We start from the raw sequence: 16,760 nt of genomic DNA, 5'->3' as shown, positions 1-16,760 counted from the left end.
TATGAAGCAAACAATCCCGGTTCGTACCAATTTTTTTGTAAGAAGCAACAATCCCGGTTCGTACCAAGCAAAATGTTTTTTGGAAACCAACGTTCTTGTTTAGTAAAATAGAGTGCATGAAGCAAACAAAAAAATTCCACACGACTACCTCTTAGGAAGCGAAGAAAATTATAGGAAGCAAATGATCCCGGTTCGTATGAAGCAAATCTTTTTCGGAAGTAATTGTCTTGGTTCAGAAGCATTGATCCTCGCAATTGGAAACAAATAAAATGGCTTAATTAATCATTCCTAGATTTAGGAAGAAGTTGTTAGCAAACAATAGAAAATAAATAAATTGTAGTTAATGCCAAATCCCATCGTTGGTACAGTGTCCAAACGCCATCTCTGGGCCTTTACTTGTCCGTCTGCACGCACCGTAGACGTTGGCTCTTCCGTCCAGCTTATGGACTTTAAATGATCGGCGTATGCATCCCTGAAATACCGCGGCTGTCCGGCATCCCGCCAAGAATGGACGCCTCGCGATAACGTGTGCAGGCAAGCAGGAACACGCCATTGCATTTTCGACTATGACTAGTGTTACCTTCCAGTTCCGGCACACACCGAAGAGGAAACCCGAAACCAAGTGGCAGCACAGTGCCAGAGCTCCTCTACAGCTCTTTAAGCACTATTAAGCACTACTAGTAAATGTGCACGTGCAACACACATCTCAACTAATATTACAATTATATATGTGAAACGCACGTCGTTTCGTACCCTCAACCTGAACATATGCTGCTACCGTACATTCATTTTTAATTCTATATATAATTAAGAGCCACTTATATGCCCAAATTTCATATTAGAAATAGTATTGATCAGTTTCAGATCTTACATATACACCTACATTAAGCAAGCATTCAAATGACATTCATTTCCAAAGCAACACCTGAAGAATTCATAACTCTTCAAGATTGAAGGCTCTGCTGTATTTTCAGGGATGTGCATGCAAACTTGTTTAGTCATGAATCCACAATATATGCATTTCTATTGTAAAATAATTCCTTACTGGGAACAGCTGTGTAGCTAACATGCATTTCTGCATCACATTATTATTATCAATAATTACTAACTTCTCTAACCTGCTCTCCATTTCTCGTTACAAACATGACACATATGCAGGAGCAGAGAAGGAAGCCGAGATGGTTACCAAACCGGTGGCGAAGAAGATGACAACGACTCAAGAAACACCTACATTGATAGCCATATGCCAAGCTTAAGCAGCATCAAGACCATACGCCCTCAAACATTAATGAAAAACTTGGACATTATTTTTACTCCGGCCAGCAGGTTAGCCCCACTTACCTTCCCTGCCTCATCGCCAACGTAGACAGTAAACATAGTAGCACACAAAAACCGAGACATTAGCATGCAGGGCAGGTTGCACACTTTGTAAACTGATGACATCATGACAGTGAAAGGTTATTTTACTGCTAACATGAAGTAAATCACCCTATGCCTTTTGAAAATGCTTTTCAATGTACCCAATCATTATGTGTTTTGTCTGCATTACCAAATTATCAGTCCAACTAAAACAACTAACTTAAAATATATATGGGTGGCATATCAAGAACAAGTACTTGCTCGATGAGGTACATAACACGCCAAATTCTACATTTATTATTCAAATAACCAGTGCGAGAATTATCTGACCATAAACACACTATTACATCAGATAATCAACTATGCGGCAATAATCCTATTGATTTACTGCCCACCAAACTCGGAGAAGTAGTTTAGTTGCATTACTTCTTGCCATGGATTGATAGCAGTAAAGGACAACCGATAATCCAAATTTAATGAATTTGGAAAAAGAAAAAAAGTTGGGGCATACTGTGCTTATGGGTGACTTTATCAGGTTAAATAATGGTGGGAGAGCACAAAGACGTCCGTCTAGTCGGGTGGTTGAATGATTGCAGTAGAGAACTAATGTGGGAGGTGTCCTAGAGCATCATCGACACTGTACAGCAAATATATTAACCCATCAGAAGTTCTTAAATGACCCAAAGAATCAGAGAATGAGGAAATAGAGGGGGGGGGGGGGGGGGGGGGGCTGATACCTAAAACCAGTCATTTGGATCACAAATAATATTCACTCGGCTTGAACCCTAAAACAAGAACCAAGATGAGGGAAGCTACCAACCTTGAAATAGAATGAAAATTAATGAGTAAAGATAAGAAGAAACTCATGTGCACAGTCCACAGATATAACAAAAGTAATGCAAAAAGGCACTATATAAGGCATATATATATACCAATATTGTATTGCCCGATCACAACAATAGAGCAGTCGGTCTTGGTTTGATGTGCTTGGTTAGAACCAGCAGAACAGGACTGGAGCACGGCGCAACATCTAGGGCAGTGGCTGGTTCATCTGCTCAAGCAGAAGGTGCACGTCACATAGTTGACTGATGATATCGAGGCTACAGATATTTAAGGATGTGCTACACATACATCGTACTAAAAGATGTCAACTGAACCAAATAGGGATCAGTAAAGATATTCTTACCCTAACCAACATGCTATTATCATGTCCTATATAAAAAGTTTCAAGTATGTGAATCATTCTCAGCTAAATCAACCCAAGTACCAAATAAAAATAGTGACCCTCACAATCAGTAACCACTGCATGTAGAGAACTTCCGAATATAGCAAAGCAGGCAAACTCACTCACAATTTGCTAATTATGATGCTACTGAATGTCACGAAACAAGACAAACAACAAAGAAATGATTCCATCAATAGCCTCTTGCCTCTTCTCCTTACTTGTGAATCCTGACTATACATAGCTGAAGGAGAAGAATATTGATACCTTGTTAATCGTATAAAACTGAGGTAATTACTAAAGCCTCTAAAGTAAGGATCAATGGTCAATGCACGTCTTGACTAATATGAAATGCGCATATCCAAAACAAAACATTGGAGTCTGACTTTAAGAAATAAGATATCTGACAAAAGCAATAACAGTGAAGGCAAAAAACAAAAGAGATAGTTAAAACCCAAATATGTCAAGCTGGAAGTTCTGTCCCTGACCATTATGAAGAGGACACCTTTGTCCCCTATGAAGAAACAAGTCAGACCTGCATATATATGTCCAATTTTCATATATCTCAAGAGCAAAACAAACACCACGATAGACTGTACTTCTGAAATCATCATGTTGCAAAGAGAATAGTACAATCTAATAGCAGATGGCAACACATAGAAGAATGATTATTACCTCATGTCTCATGTCCTTGCTGGCGACTTTGCCATTTCAAAAATCTTCCTCCAGCCTTCCATTTGATTGTACTTCTGAAATCATCATGCTGCAAAAAGAAACACCAAGCTCAGCAAGCCAAAAGTTCATTTCTTCTATATATTACCAAACTATATATAAATTTGTAAGTTAGGTCTCAAAAGTTCAGCGAGCCAAAAGTTTATTCCAGTCATGTTATTTGTTGAACATCCTATATCGCTTGGACGCGGAAGTCAAGCAAAGGATTTGCACTGTCCATCCTATAATACTGTCCATATCCACATCAAGTAGTTCATGTCTTGCTATCTTGTAATTTGCATCTATTAATTAAGTAGGATTTGTTTCACTTTTATCTAAAAATTGATGCATCTGTCGTCATGTAATATGAAATTTACAGAGATTAGTTCATGTATTGTTCTTCAGTTCCTTCTCCCATGCATTACAATTGCGAATGGAAACGTCTTCTTCTCCAAAATTCACTGAACAGAAAAAATGTTGATTGAAGAAAGGAAGAGTCAGTATATTACCATGGGCGTGTGACGAATCGGCAGACATGGCGGATGCATGAGGAGTGGAGAGAAGCCGCATCCGGCGAAAGCAAGGCGGGGGGTGGTCAGATCGCATCATGGTGCCCTGCCAGCCTCACCGTTAAGCCAGGCAATAACTCGCGCCGGCGACGCTCTTGCGCACCGTAGCCCATGCCTCAGCGCCGCTGCACCAAGCGCTCGTCGCGCGCCTGCGCCAAGCTGACAGGAACCAGGTGCCCCGCCGTCGCCCTCCTTGGGGCTGGCCCTAGATTCGCCCCGGGGCGCCCTCCATCGGCGAAGAGACGGGGAGGAGGTAGGGGAGGGAAGGAACGCCTGCCTGGTAACATGGTAATTGCGATTTGTTTCTTTTTTAGTTGGACGTGGTTGTTGCGATTTGGAAAGGCGCGTTGACGAAGCGCGTGGAATATTCCTCTGCGGGTGGAGCGCGTTCAGTCCTATAAAATTGCTAATTGCACACATAGCTCGAGATTAAATTAATTGTAACCATTAGAATTTATACAGTGGGGCTAATCTGATAGTGGTAATTAGGCTGTGTACATTGGGGTGGCTTTAAAAAAGAATTAGTTTGATTGTTTAATACTCTCTCCGTAAACTAATATAAGAACGTTTAAAATATTAAAGTAGTGATCTAAACGCTCTTATATTAGTTTATAGATGAAGTAATATATATATAAATATATAATATACTAATAATTTAATAGTATATATATAATAATATATAATATAAGTATAGATAACTTGCGGGTATCGCGCACACACGGTGTGCGCATAGGCCGCGGCCTAGTAGACTTGTCAGTTCGCGTCGTTTGCTCACCGATCAGCTCGCTGCACGCTGCTTTTCTTTCCCCTTTTTCTGCTGCTACTGGTCCGTTGTTTTAGTAGAAACAAAGTCTGTGATTTTTTTAAAAAAATGGTAAAAAAACAAACTATTATGGATTTCGAAAAATATCAGCGAATTGTTAAAAAAATTCAAATTTTCATTTTTTTACGAATTGAACAAATAACAAATTCAAAATATGTTCCTGAATTTCAAAATGTATAAAATATTAAAACATTGATAAATATACATCAGGTCAAAATACAGTTGTGAATTTGAAAAAAATATTCATGGATATGAAAAAATTTCGCAAATATTGAAAAAGAAAATGGCAAAGAAAAGAAACAGACAATAACCCAGTAGAAAAACGTACGAAAACGACAAAAAAATCACAGACTTTGTTTTTTTTGAGAAATACTTTGTTTTTTTCTTCTTATTTTTTGAGAAATACTTTTTTTTCATATCCATTTGCAAGAGCGGTGCAAGAGAACACGTGATATGAGCCGGCCCACTCTCGAAACCATGGCAAGGCTTGAGCACAGCACAGGTGCCCATATATCTCGCCTTCACTTGTCTCAAAAAAAAAATTCTCGCCTTCACTGACTCGAGCTTCCGCCGCTGAAGGGACGAGCAATATGGGCCAGCTCACGCGCGCGGGAGGCCACAGCCTCTTTTTCTCTTTTTCTTTACTTTTTATCTTTTCGTTTTATGCTTGATTGCGTACTTTTATTGATACTCTAAAATATTCTAAATATATATATTACGCAAAACACTCAATAAAAAAATTTTGAGAAAAATGTTCAACAAGTATTTAAAAAATATTTAACAAGTATTTCAAAAAATTAATTAAGAATTCAGAAAATATTGATTTTGTATCAAAATATTTTTGATCATGTAATAAGAAATATTGAACAAGTATTTGAAAAATGTTAATCAACCACTAGGAAAATGCCGAATGGCTATAGAAAATTGTTGATCATGTATTACAGAAATGATGAAATTTTTTTATCATCTATTTTTAAAATGATAATCAAGCATTTGAAAAAATATGCAAAATTTGTTTGAAAATTTTAATCAAGCATTTGAAAAATGTTAAACATATTTATAGATAAAATGTTGACCACGTTTTAAAAGTATATAAAAAATAATAATTTTTTATGATGATGTATATGAAAATGTTAATTAATCATTTTTAAAAAAATTGAACAAGTATATGAAAAATGTTAAAAGAGTGTACAAAAAATGTTGACCATGTATTAAAAGATGATTGAAAATTTTGATCATGTTTATAAAAAAGTTAATCAAGCATTTGTAAAAATGTTGAATAAATATTTGAAAATGTGAATCTTGTTTCAAAAAATGTTAATCAAGCATTTGAAAATGTTTAAAAGATATGTATATGAAAAATATTGACCGGGTATTCAGAAATTGTTATTCTTGAATTTCAAAAATATCAATCAAGAATTTGGAAAATGTTAAAAATGTTGACCATGTATTCAAGAGTGTTGAACGTGTATTAGAAAAAAGTTTTGACCTATACGAAAAATGTAGAGTAAAAACCAAAAGAGAAAAAGAAAAAAAACAATGAAGATCAAAAAAGGAACAATAGAAGAATACGAAAAATAAAAGCCAATAAACAAATCCAAAAAGAATTCAAAACTGTGGAAACCAATAAAAACAAAGGAAAACAAAATAAATTGAAAACTACTAAAGAAAACAAAAAACGAAAGAAAAAAAAGAAAAATGAGAATAAAAAAGAATAAAATAATGAATGAAAGAAACAAAGAGAGAGAGAGAGAGAGAGAGAGAGAGAGAAAGGAAAAAAAATAAAAAACAAAGAATAACATGGGAAAATAGAAAACCGATGAAGAAATAAGAAAACCAAAAGAAAAAGAAATACAGAGAAAACAAAAAAGGATCTTTTCTTGTAGTTATTCGCGCACTACTAGTTGATCATGCGGCACTTTTCAAAACCCGGAAAACTAGTGAAAACCCGACTCTTCTAGTTCAACTAGGTCGCGCCGTACTAGTTGATCACGAGCCTGACGTGGAGTAGGTGGCTAGTAGCGCTATCTCCACCTTATTTCTTCTTTTAGGTTTGCGTCAATGGGTCGGCCTGTTCTGTAACGCTCGACGCGAGAGATCCATTTGTCTCGCTTAATACGAGACATAGCGCTTGCGTATGAGCACTGCTTACCTTATGAACTTTGTTTGAAACTATAAGTGCGAAATAGGATTTACCACAGTGCAAAAGGGAAGAGACCAGCTAGGATAGGCCTACAGGTCAGAGCAGCCTATTCAATCTATGACCAAGGCCTAGGAGGTTGTGTACCCCCATGCATGTTCGGCGGGTGCCGCATGCTGACCCAAGAAGCTTCATGGAGCGGGTGTCAACTATGAAATGAAGTTATGCTAAAAACTGTAAAATGAAAGAAAAAACATGTGCAAATTTGTGAAGATTAAGCAAAACCTCCTTTTTCTGCGAAAAGGCCTAAGGCCATATTAAGTATCAAACGGCCCTACAAAAACACCTTTACAAAAAAATAGGAAACACTCAAAATCTTGGGGGCACCCAAGTCTTCTTCCTCCTGCATTCACCAATGGTGTGTCGTGAGCCTACATTAATGCCGCCTCTGGCCTCTGCCTAGCCAGAGCAAACTTTTTTGAACCCAAGAGTTTGTAGATGCAAGGGGTGGGAGGTCATCGATGCAAACTAGGAGACGCCAGCACCCGTGACCTGAGAAGCAAAACGCCGCCCCGGAGAAAAAACCTTCAAGAAGGGTCTGTAGAAACTCTAAATACCACAAAATCCGATCAAATCCAAACGGATCCACCCGAAACCTAACCCAAGTGGATCCCAGAAGACACGTCGGCGACACAACTCGACACCCTCCCCCCCCCCCCCCCCCCGCTAGTGAAAAGCGCACCAATGGAACGGGGATATATGGGGAGAATATTATTCCCTGGGGCAATGTCGCTGCTTCGTCTTGCCTAGAAAAACAAATACAAAGACTTCCTAAGAAAACCTGGAAAAAATTCACCCATGGCAGGACATGCCCGGGTCTTGTATCAAGCTCGCTGTCATACGGAACTGTTCACCGATGCCCTATTCTCCGATGATCCAACCGGGCTGGACAACTGATGATCTTCCCAATAGATCCTTTTGGCTTCTCCAATGCTGGCGTCGCGCACCGCCTAACGAAGACCTCTGCTCGACCACACATCTCCTTCATTGTCCCACAACAACCCTCCACTGCCATCACAACAAGCCCCCCAATCGAGACTCCCAACCTTCGCCGCCTCCACGTGGGATTTACACGGTGACACGCCTTGGTGGCAGCGAGATGGGTAGATGACAAGTAGTTGGTAGGGTTACTAGGTTGCCCGCCTCGTCGCCTCATGTTCAGCTTCAGCAAAATCTCTAATACTGATGTAAAAAAGGTACATTCTGAGTACAACATAAAATTATTTACCATAATCTAATGAGAAAGTCAATTGTGAAAATCTACCACCAAGTAGCCAATACATATTGTCGCGAATAAAATTGCATAATTTTCAAATTCTATCTCACGGTTCAATTTTCAGCAAACATAAATAACATAACAAGGCTAGCTAGCTTCTTCCTCCAGATTTGTGGCTATACCACAAGGGTGTAATTTATAGGAAAGCACACTCCTTTTCCGAGCACCATGTTTTTTTCACAGATGGCTCTACCCTAGCCCCAACCCGTCCTCCTCCCGTATCCCCGCAGACGCCGCCACCGGAATAGCCAACTGGGAGAAGCCCGCATGGCTTACAAAGAAGGGGACAACGGGATTGTCGGCTCTCTCCTCCTATGCATCCAGTGGCTTTAGAGGTGACCTGAGTCATTCATGTCTTGAGGTCACGTATGTGCTACTATCCCACGTTACTAGAAAACTGCTTATAGGTGGATCCTTATCAGTGATGGGAATGCATTTGCGCCTACCATTGGTAATCTAGCCACTTACCAGTGGCAGACGCAAAGTCGTGAATGCCAATGGTAAAATCAGCCCAGATTAGATGTGGGCCAACATTACATGCCTTTAATGTTCTGTCCGCCACAAATAATTTTGGGCCCCGGGATTATTCTAGCCTAAAATACCAGTGGCGGGCACGTATTTCTGTCTGCCATTGGCAACTCAAGTACCAGTGTCGGGCATTGTTTGTGCCCAGCACCAGTAATTTCGCACACTCACCCATGCATAGGAAGTACCAGTGGTGGGAATTTTGTGGTGAAAATATGCCCTAAAGGTAATAATATAATATAATTTATTTCTTAAATATGAGATTTAATACTAGCTCATGTGTTGCATGATGGTATTATTTTTTAGACCATAGGGCATTGTTAAGTAACAAGGATGCCGACAACAATAAGAACACATTATTGGCAGAACAATTGTGTTGGACAGACCCAACTAATGATATACACGAGATTCCATCTTCATGTTGTTATCGGTTTTATCATGTGAAGAGTTAACATATACTCACATCCTTAGAGAATGAGAGTGTCGTGTTCCTTCATACTGGACGGTTACTTTGAGGTTGCTAAACTTTACTCGTGAATGGGTGATCACAATGGTAACTGTCGGGTACATCAAAAAAGTATGCCAAGGGACTCAATAGTTCAAGACTAAGATTTGCTCCTACGACGATGAGGAGATACTCCTCATGCCCTCTCAATATTACGGTATCCATCATGTCTGGCCAGACACAGTGTGATATGATCTCAGAGATACTGGAATAAGGAAATGAGAAAACAGAACAAACTGGTAGTGGAGATAACTCGGTATTGTGATCAAGTAATTGCTTCACAGGCATAGTGATAAAAATCTCGCATCGGGTTTTCTTAAGTATCGCGAAGCAAAAGGAATTGTCTACGCAAATAAAAGGTTCACCCGATAAATATCTTTATGTGTATGTGGGAATCAACATGGGTATCTAGACCCCTTATTGGCCCAAAGTTGTTCTGGGACATGTCCATATATTACCAAACATGCATGGCCACACATGTACTAGGAGTAAATGAGAAAGGAACGAGAAATGTTCCGTATTCAAGGTAAGTGTTTCGGGAAAGTGACGGAAGCATTCCAGAAAAATCAGGACATGGACGTACCTAGAAGGTCCAAGAAGGTTCCAAGTGGCCCGAGTGGGCTGCCCCTTGGCTGTCCCAATGGGTGGCAGCCCTTGGGCCAAATGGTCCAAGTTGGTGAGCCCCACCTCTCCATGGGAAAGAAAGAATGGGACGCTAGGATTGGGAGGGGATCCTCTAGGAGAATCTCCCTACTTGGTATACTAGCCCTAGGAGGGCAGCCCCTGTCCAAGGCTGTGATACCACTTGACCATCTATAAATAGAGGGGAGATGTTGCCCTCCAAACACACCAATTTTTTGTTGCACTCTCCCTCTCTCGGTGTGATATTTCTTCTCCATGCTACTAGACTGCACTTTGTACTAGATGGTGAAGAGCTGTTGAATCGCTGACACGTAACACGTGGATATCATAGAGGGATCATACGTTCGATCCTAGACATGAGGAAGTCTCACGGCTAGGAGATTTAACCTAGTTGTAGGAATTTGTGCGTCTTCAGCAACATCAAATTTTCTGATGCGTTTGTGTTGGTAAAGATTGATTTAACTATATGCATCTTCATAGTGTTCCTGAGCGTGCATGTTAGTGCGGTAAATTTTTATATTTTGTACTATGTTCCACAACAGTGGCCTCATGAGCTTTCTATGAGTAGATGCATGTACGATCAAGAGCACATAGTGATGTGCAAGCATCAAACATATTTTGTGTGCTCCTTTTGCTTCCCTCGAATTTGCAATTTTATTGATATTGATGACTTAATGAATTTTTTTTACAAGGTCTTCCTTTCCACGGTCCTTTTATGCTTCTGAGTATGCTGGTTGTGTGACCAAAGTCATGCTTCGGACTCTTTGGGTTTCACTTTAGTTAACATTGATACAAAATGCAATGAAAAGGGCTTGTAGATTTGATCTACACGGGGGTCAGGATTATGATTTGGTTTTAGGCTAGCCGGAGAAGGTCTGCGAACATTCCCACTTTGGAGTTTGCCAACAATGTCGTGAGCCAGACATAGAACCATACTCCTTGTCGAAGTAATTTAGAAGTAATTGGACACGGATACTCCGAAGAGGGCGAGACAAAAATTCAAGATATCGGGGCTAGCAAAACCCCTCAGTCCAACTACCTGGCCGGCGGCTGACTGCTGGCTGCTGACTGCTCCAGCAGGCCGACTGTTGGCTGCCGACTGCTCCACCAGGCCGACTGCTGGCTGCCGACTGCTCCACCAGGCCGACTGCTGGCTGCCAACTGCTGGCTGCCGACTGCTGGCTGCTGACTGCTCCACCAGGCCGACTGCTGGCTGCCGACTGCTCCACCAGGCCGACTGCTGGCTGCCGACTCCTCCACCAGGCCGACTGCCCGAAGTCAACTGCAGCCTAACGAGACAGCGACGGAACGACCATACCGTGACGTCATCTATAGTGTACCGTGTCCCCTGGATACTGATTTATAAAATACCCTAGAGACAAGCTTGACATGCACCATGCCCCATGCCCCATGCATGGCTTGGCTTGTAAGCTACCCAAGGTAGCTTACAACCAACGCCATGTCCCATACCCACTACACACTATATATAGCTAGCTCCATCCATCCATTAGAGGATGGACTCACACACTCACGCACACACACAAGCTAGCTAGCTAGCAAGAGAGCTAGCTAGCAATCCATCCATCCACTCCTACGGGCAAGCATGCCCAAGCACGCCCATTCGGCCAAGAGCAACGGCCACCATGCCGCATGCATATACGAGGCCAGATGCCTATGGCACTGACCTCAGATACAGCTCCAGGAGCACTTTGTACCAGATATACCACATATACTCAGACATGCAGGAGTAGGGGTGTTATTTCTCCGGAGAGCCCCGAACCTGGGTAAACTAGCGCGTGATACTCGCATACCCGTCCCTAGATATTCCGGCAGCAGTCTTGCCCTCACACGAAGCCACCTTGTGGCATATGTCATCTTGCATTCCCCGTGAGAATACCACGACATTTGGCGCCCACCGTGGGGCGGTACTATGCTACCGCGTTGCTGCTGGTTTCGTAGTCCGGGCGGGACCATCTTCATCATCTCTGCCGCGGCGTCGCGCCGTCTCTCCGGTAGCGCTCGGGGGCTCGACTTCGACCTGCCCCCGGAGCGGCCGCATGGGACGGTGCGTCCTCGTCGTCGGCCTCGCCGCCTTCGTCACCACCGTTGCGACGCCGGCCGTCCGTCCGTGTGTGCGCCGCGCGTGGGGCCTCGCCTCGGTCGGCAGTTTCGCGTCCGCTCCCCTCCGCGCTGCGCCTAGTTTCCGGCCGGAACGCGCGTTCGCTCCTCCATATACGTCTATGCAAGCTAGCTAGATGCACGGTCAAACCATAGCCATACACAAGCCAGATAATGCTTGTACACTATCCATACAATGCCCATACTACACCTGTTCGTTGGCCAGATGCTAGATATGCAATAGCCAGATAATGGCTATACTCTTCTTAGATGCGTCCCAGACGTAGCATGTACACTGCCTAGATAATGGTCGGATATTGACCATACATTGGCCATACTATGCTCGTGCACGCTGTGTTCTTCGCTTCTCTCAATCTCCCTGCTCATGGGCGCTCGTCTTCTGCTCATCTCCATTCGCACTGACCACCAAAGCAAATCAAGCGAGCTGCTCCGCCAGGCTTCGGCCCTCTTCGGCTCCGTCCACACCCGATGGACGCTGCCGGCCTTCTTGGGCTCCCTGCAGCTCTCCTCCACTCCGCCCGCTGACGGCCATCTGCGAGCTCGCCCACGGCCGCGCGTCTGCGACCACCAGCTGCTCCCCGCGGCTCCGCGGGCTGCCCGGGACCGGCCTCCAACAGCACTGAGGCACCGGCCCTGTCGCCCTCCGCCTGCTCCACCGCGCGCACCGACTCTGCCTGGCCGCCGACTCCAGATCCGGCTGCGTCGGCTGCCGCTGCCCCGGACCGGCCTCCGCTCCTCTCCGCCTTGGGTCGCGGCCGCGTGCTCCGCGCCCACAGCCGGCTCCCGCGCCCGCCTCCCGCGTCCGCGCCAACCCGGTTGCGCCGGGCGGACTCCGCCCGTGGCCGCCGGCTCGCCGCTGCAGCCGGCCCCGGCCGCGTCCCTGCTGCTGCCGGCTCCACGCCGTCCCGCCCTCCGCCTGCGCCGCCCCACATCCTCCTGCCCGCGGCTCCGCGACCCGTCCGCCTGTGCCGGTCCGCCCGTGGCCGCCTGCCCCGCACGCCTCCTCTACAGCCGCGCCCCGCCTGCCGGCTTCCCCAGCCGATTGGTCCCGCGCGCGGCCCGAACGGCTCCCGCACTGGCCGACTCCCTGGCCACCCGGCCGGCTCTCGTACTGGCCGACTCCCTGGCCACCCAGCCAGCCCGGCTGCCTGCCGACTGCGCGCTCCCGCGCCGCATTCCGCTGCTCAGCAGCTGCGGCCGGCTGCTCGTGCTGGGGCCGACTGCCCATCCGACTGAAAGAAACAGAGTCCGACTGTTGGAAAAATGTGGAGCCGGCTGTTTCTGCTAAAAAAAGAGAAAGAGTCTACACGTCCGGCTGCCCATAGCCAGAAAAAAAAACAAAAAAAGAGTGGGAAGCTGACTGCCCACAGCCGACTGGCAGAAAAAAAATGGGGCCGGGTGGAGCGATGCCGGCTGCCCAAGCCGGCAGAGGAAAGAAGGGTCCGGCTCCCCACGTGGAGTCGGACAAAAAAAGAAGTGAGAGAGATGTGCATTCGATGGCAGGCAACCGGCTGGAATATGCGTCCGACTGCCAGATTTGCGTCCGACCGATGACTGCCTGGCCGGCTGTAAAGGGCCCGACTGCTATGCCGGAGTCCGCCTGCCCGGCCGGCTGACGAGAAAAAGAGAAGAAGAAAAATGAATCAACTTCAACAAAGAAGACAAAGTAGTTGACGGGAGATCCGGCCCGACTGCTCAGCAGTCGACCTGAATCTCGGGGGCTACATCCAGCGGATGCGCTGACGCGCCCCCTCAAAGAAGAAGACAAAGTAGTTGCCGGGAGATCCGGCCCGACTGCTCAGTAGTTGGCCCGAATCTCGGGGCTTACACCCAGCGGGTGCGCTGGTGCGCCCCCACGGAAGATTACAGGCAAGAGAAGAGTTTTGTCTGGCTCTCAGTAGCCGGCAGAAGAGAAAAAAGAAGAAAAGGGTGCTGCCAGATGCCTCGCCGCTTGGCCGGCTGTGCCAAGACGGCTCGGCCGCGTTCCGCTCGCCGCCTGGCCGGTCAAGCCCGATCAGCTGGACCCTTCTTAAGCACCCGGAGGCTCGAAGACTACACCCAGCGGGTGCGCCGGCGCGCTCAGCAAGCGTTGAGCCGCGCCGGCTGTCTTCGGCAAACTCTGCCTCGGCTACACAAAAACCAATGTGAGATCCTCACCCGCATATTTTTTGCACCACGCAAGCACGGATAACCCCAAGCGATGCTCGGGGGCTGTCTCCGCATTTTATTACAGTAGCATCACTGTTCGCCCCGGCGCCAGCCAGAGTTGGTCCGGGGGCTGGCCGCTTGGCCTGAGACGTTAGTTCCCGCAGACGGCTTAGTACCGTGCGCGGTACCAAAAGCCCACTCTTAGTCACAGACCGCAGAGCGGCTGTCCGACTAGCAAGAGTGAACGCTGGAGGCCACCCACGCGAAAAACGTCCGGGAAGAAAAACGCTTCGGGCGACCCGACCGTTTCCTTTACAAGTATCAACTCGGTTGAATCTGCTCCCAGACTCTGAGTATTGTACACTCCGCTTCGCGGCCCACTCTCAGCCACAAACCGCAGAGCGGCTGTCCGGCGAGCGAGAGCACAAGCCAAAAAGCGGAGGGAACACGAAAAAGATTAAGGGGGCTCGGACGAAACCGAGTCGGCACCCTCCGCATAAAACTTGCAATGCTAAAAGCAAACATTTGATATATCTGCATAGACTAACTGTGTCTTTTTCATGATCATTTCCATGAACACTTGCCAAAAAACCTCCGCCCAACTTTGCCAAGTTGCCCGGAGGCTTGGGGGCTACTGTCGTAGTAATTGGACACGGATACCCCGAAGAGGGCGAGACAAGAATTCAAGACATCGGGGCTAGCAAAGCCCCCTCATTCCAACTACCTGGCCGGCGGCTGACTGCTGGCTGCTGACTGCTCCACCAGGCCGACTGCTGGCTGCCGACTGCTCCACCAGGCCGACTGCTGGCTGCCGACTGCTGGCTGCTGACTGCTCCACCAGGCCGACTGCTGGCTGCCGACTGCTCCACCAGGCCGACTGCTGGCTGCCGACTGCTCCACCAGGCCGACTGCTGGCTGCCGACTCCTCCGCCAGGCCGACTGCCCGAAGTCAACTGTAGCCTGACGAGACACCGACGGGGTGACCATACCGTGACATTATCTATAGTGTACCATGTCCCCTGGGTACTGATTTATAAAATATCCTAAGGGACAAGCTTGACATGCACCATGCCCCATGCATGGCTTGGCTTGTAAGCTACCCAAGGTAGCTTACAACCAACGCCATGTCCCATGCCCACTACACACTATATATAGCTAGCTCCATCCATCCATCAGAGGATGGACTCACACACTCACGCACACACACAAGCTAGCTAGCTAGCAAGAGAGCTAGCTAGCAATCCATCCATCCACTCCTACGGGCAAGCATGCCCAAGCACACCCATTCGGCCAAGAGCAACGGCCACCATGCCACATGCATATACAAGGCCAGATGCCTATGGCACTGACCTCAGATACAGCTCCAGGAGCACTCTGTACCAGATATACCACATATACTCAGACATGCAGGAGTAGGGGTGTTATCTCTCCGGAGAGCCCCGAACCTGGGTAAACTAGCGTGTGATACTCGCATACCCATCCCTAGATATTCCAGCAGCAGTCTTGCCCTCACACGAAGCCACCTTGTGCCATATGTCGTCTTGCACCCCCGTGAGAATACCGCGACACTCCTCCAAGAGGGGACCAAATCTAAAGCAGAAGACATGGAGAATTCTCTCGAGGGTATGAAGAGGTCTGATTATGGGTGTATTAGGAATCTGAAAAGTCTCTCGAGAAGTAGCAACAGTTTGGTTGTGCTTTTCTTTGAAAAGGGTAGATCTACCACGATGTGTGTGTTATGCACAATTCTTTGTAAGAGGGTTGTAATGAACAATCATTCCTGCCACATGAGCAATGGTGTAGATCAGTAGTGTAGAAATGGTTACACACAATCCTAATTAGCGATGCGCCATTTTCAATCCTTACCACCGCAATTTTTCTGAAATATCGGTGACCTGGGTACATTTGGTGCACCACCTGTAATAGGTTACTGGTAGTGTGGATTAGTTTGTACACACCACAAGTGAGTGGGACGAAGTATCCTCACCGAACCCATGGTGTCCTGACATGTACTATTTGGATACGCCACCAGTAAGCATATGGCAACATCTCTATTGTATATAGTTTCTACATATATATATGGACTAAATAAAAAATAATTTAGAACCTAACTAAAGCATAATTAAATGAAATATAATTTTAAAAGTAAGCTAAATTGAAAAGTAAGCTAAATGAAACATAAATGAAAAATAAGGTAAATATAATACAAATTAGAAATTGAAATAAAATACAATCTGTAAATTAAATCTAAACTAAAAAAATAATCTAAGGAAACATAAACTAAATGAAATATAATTTCAAAATTAACCTAAATTGAAAAATAAGCTAAATAAAATATATATTAGCTAAATGAAACATATATAAAATACAAATTAATAAGCTAAATAAAAAACTACGGGTGGTGTTGGCCCCATCGCCCAGACCACCAGTTTGTGGGCCTAGACCGTCGACGCGGCCCCTCGCTATCCCCTCTCTCAATTTCTCTCTCACACACATGTAGTCTCTAACCCTTCCCAAAATCTATCATGTCGCCACACCGTCGATACTCCGCCGATATCGCCTCGCTATGCCACTAGTAGAAAAAGGGTCAAATGTGAGACACATTAGTCCCGGTTTGAATTTGAGTCGGCACTAATATGTC

At 45.5% G+C, this 16,760-nt stretch overlaps 1 long non-coding RNA gene across 1 annotated transcript; it reads right to left on the bottom strand.

Moving 5' to 3' along the window:
* Positions 1 to 232: 232 nt before the first annotated feature.
* Positions 233 to 4,154, bottom strand: LOC123059354 (uncharacterized). The gene is made up of 4 exons (XR_006427427.1): positions 3,802 to 4,154; positions 3,257 to 3,344; positions 2,097 to 3,116; positions 233 to 1,996 (listed from the first exon to the last, which is right to left on the bottom strand). It is a non-coding gene; the product is annotated as an uncharacterized lncRNA (long non-coding RNA).
* Positions 4,155 to 16,760: the final 12,606 nt, after the last annotated feature.

This window comes from Triticum aestivum, chromosome 3A (genome assembly GCF_018294505.1).
Source record: "Triticum aestivum cultivar Chinese Spring chromosome 3A, IWGSC CS RefSeq v2.1, whole genome shotgun sequence".
Lineage (NCBI taxonomy): Eukaryota > Viridiplantae > Streptophyta > Magnoliopsida > Poales > Poaceae > Triticum > Triticum aestivum.
Note: the sequence above shows the minus strand (reverse complement) of the source record. Positions and strands in the feature narration are given on the sequence as shown.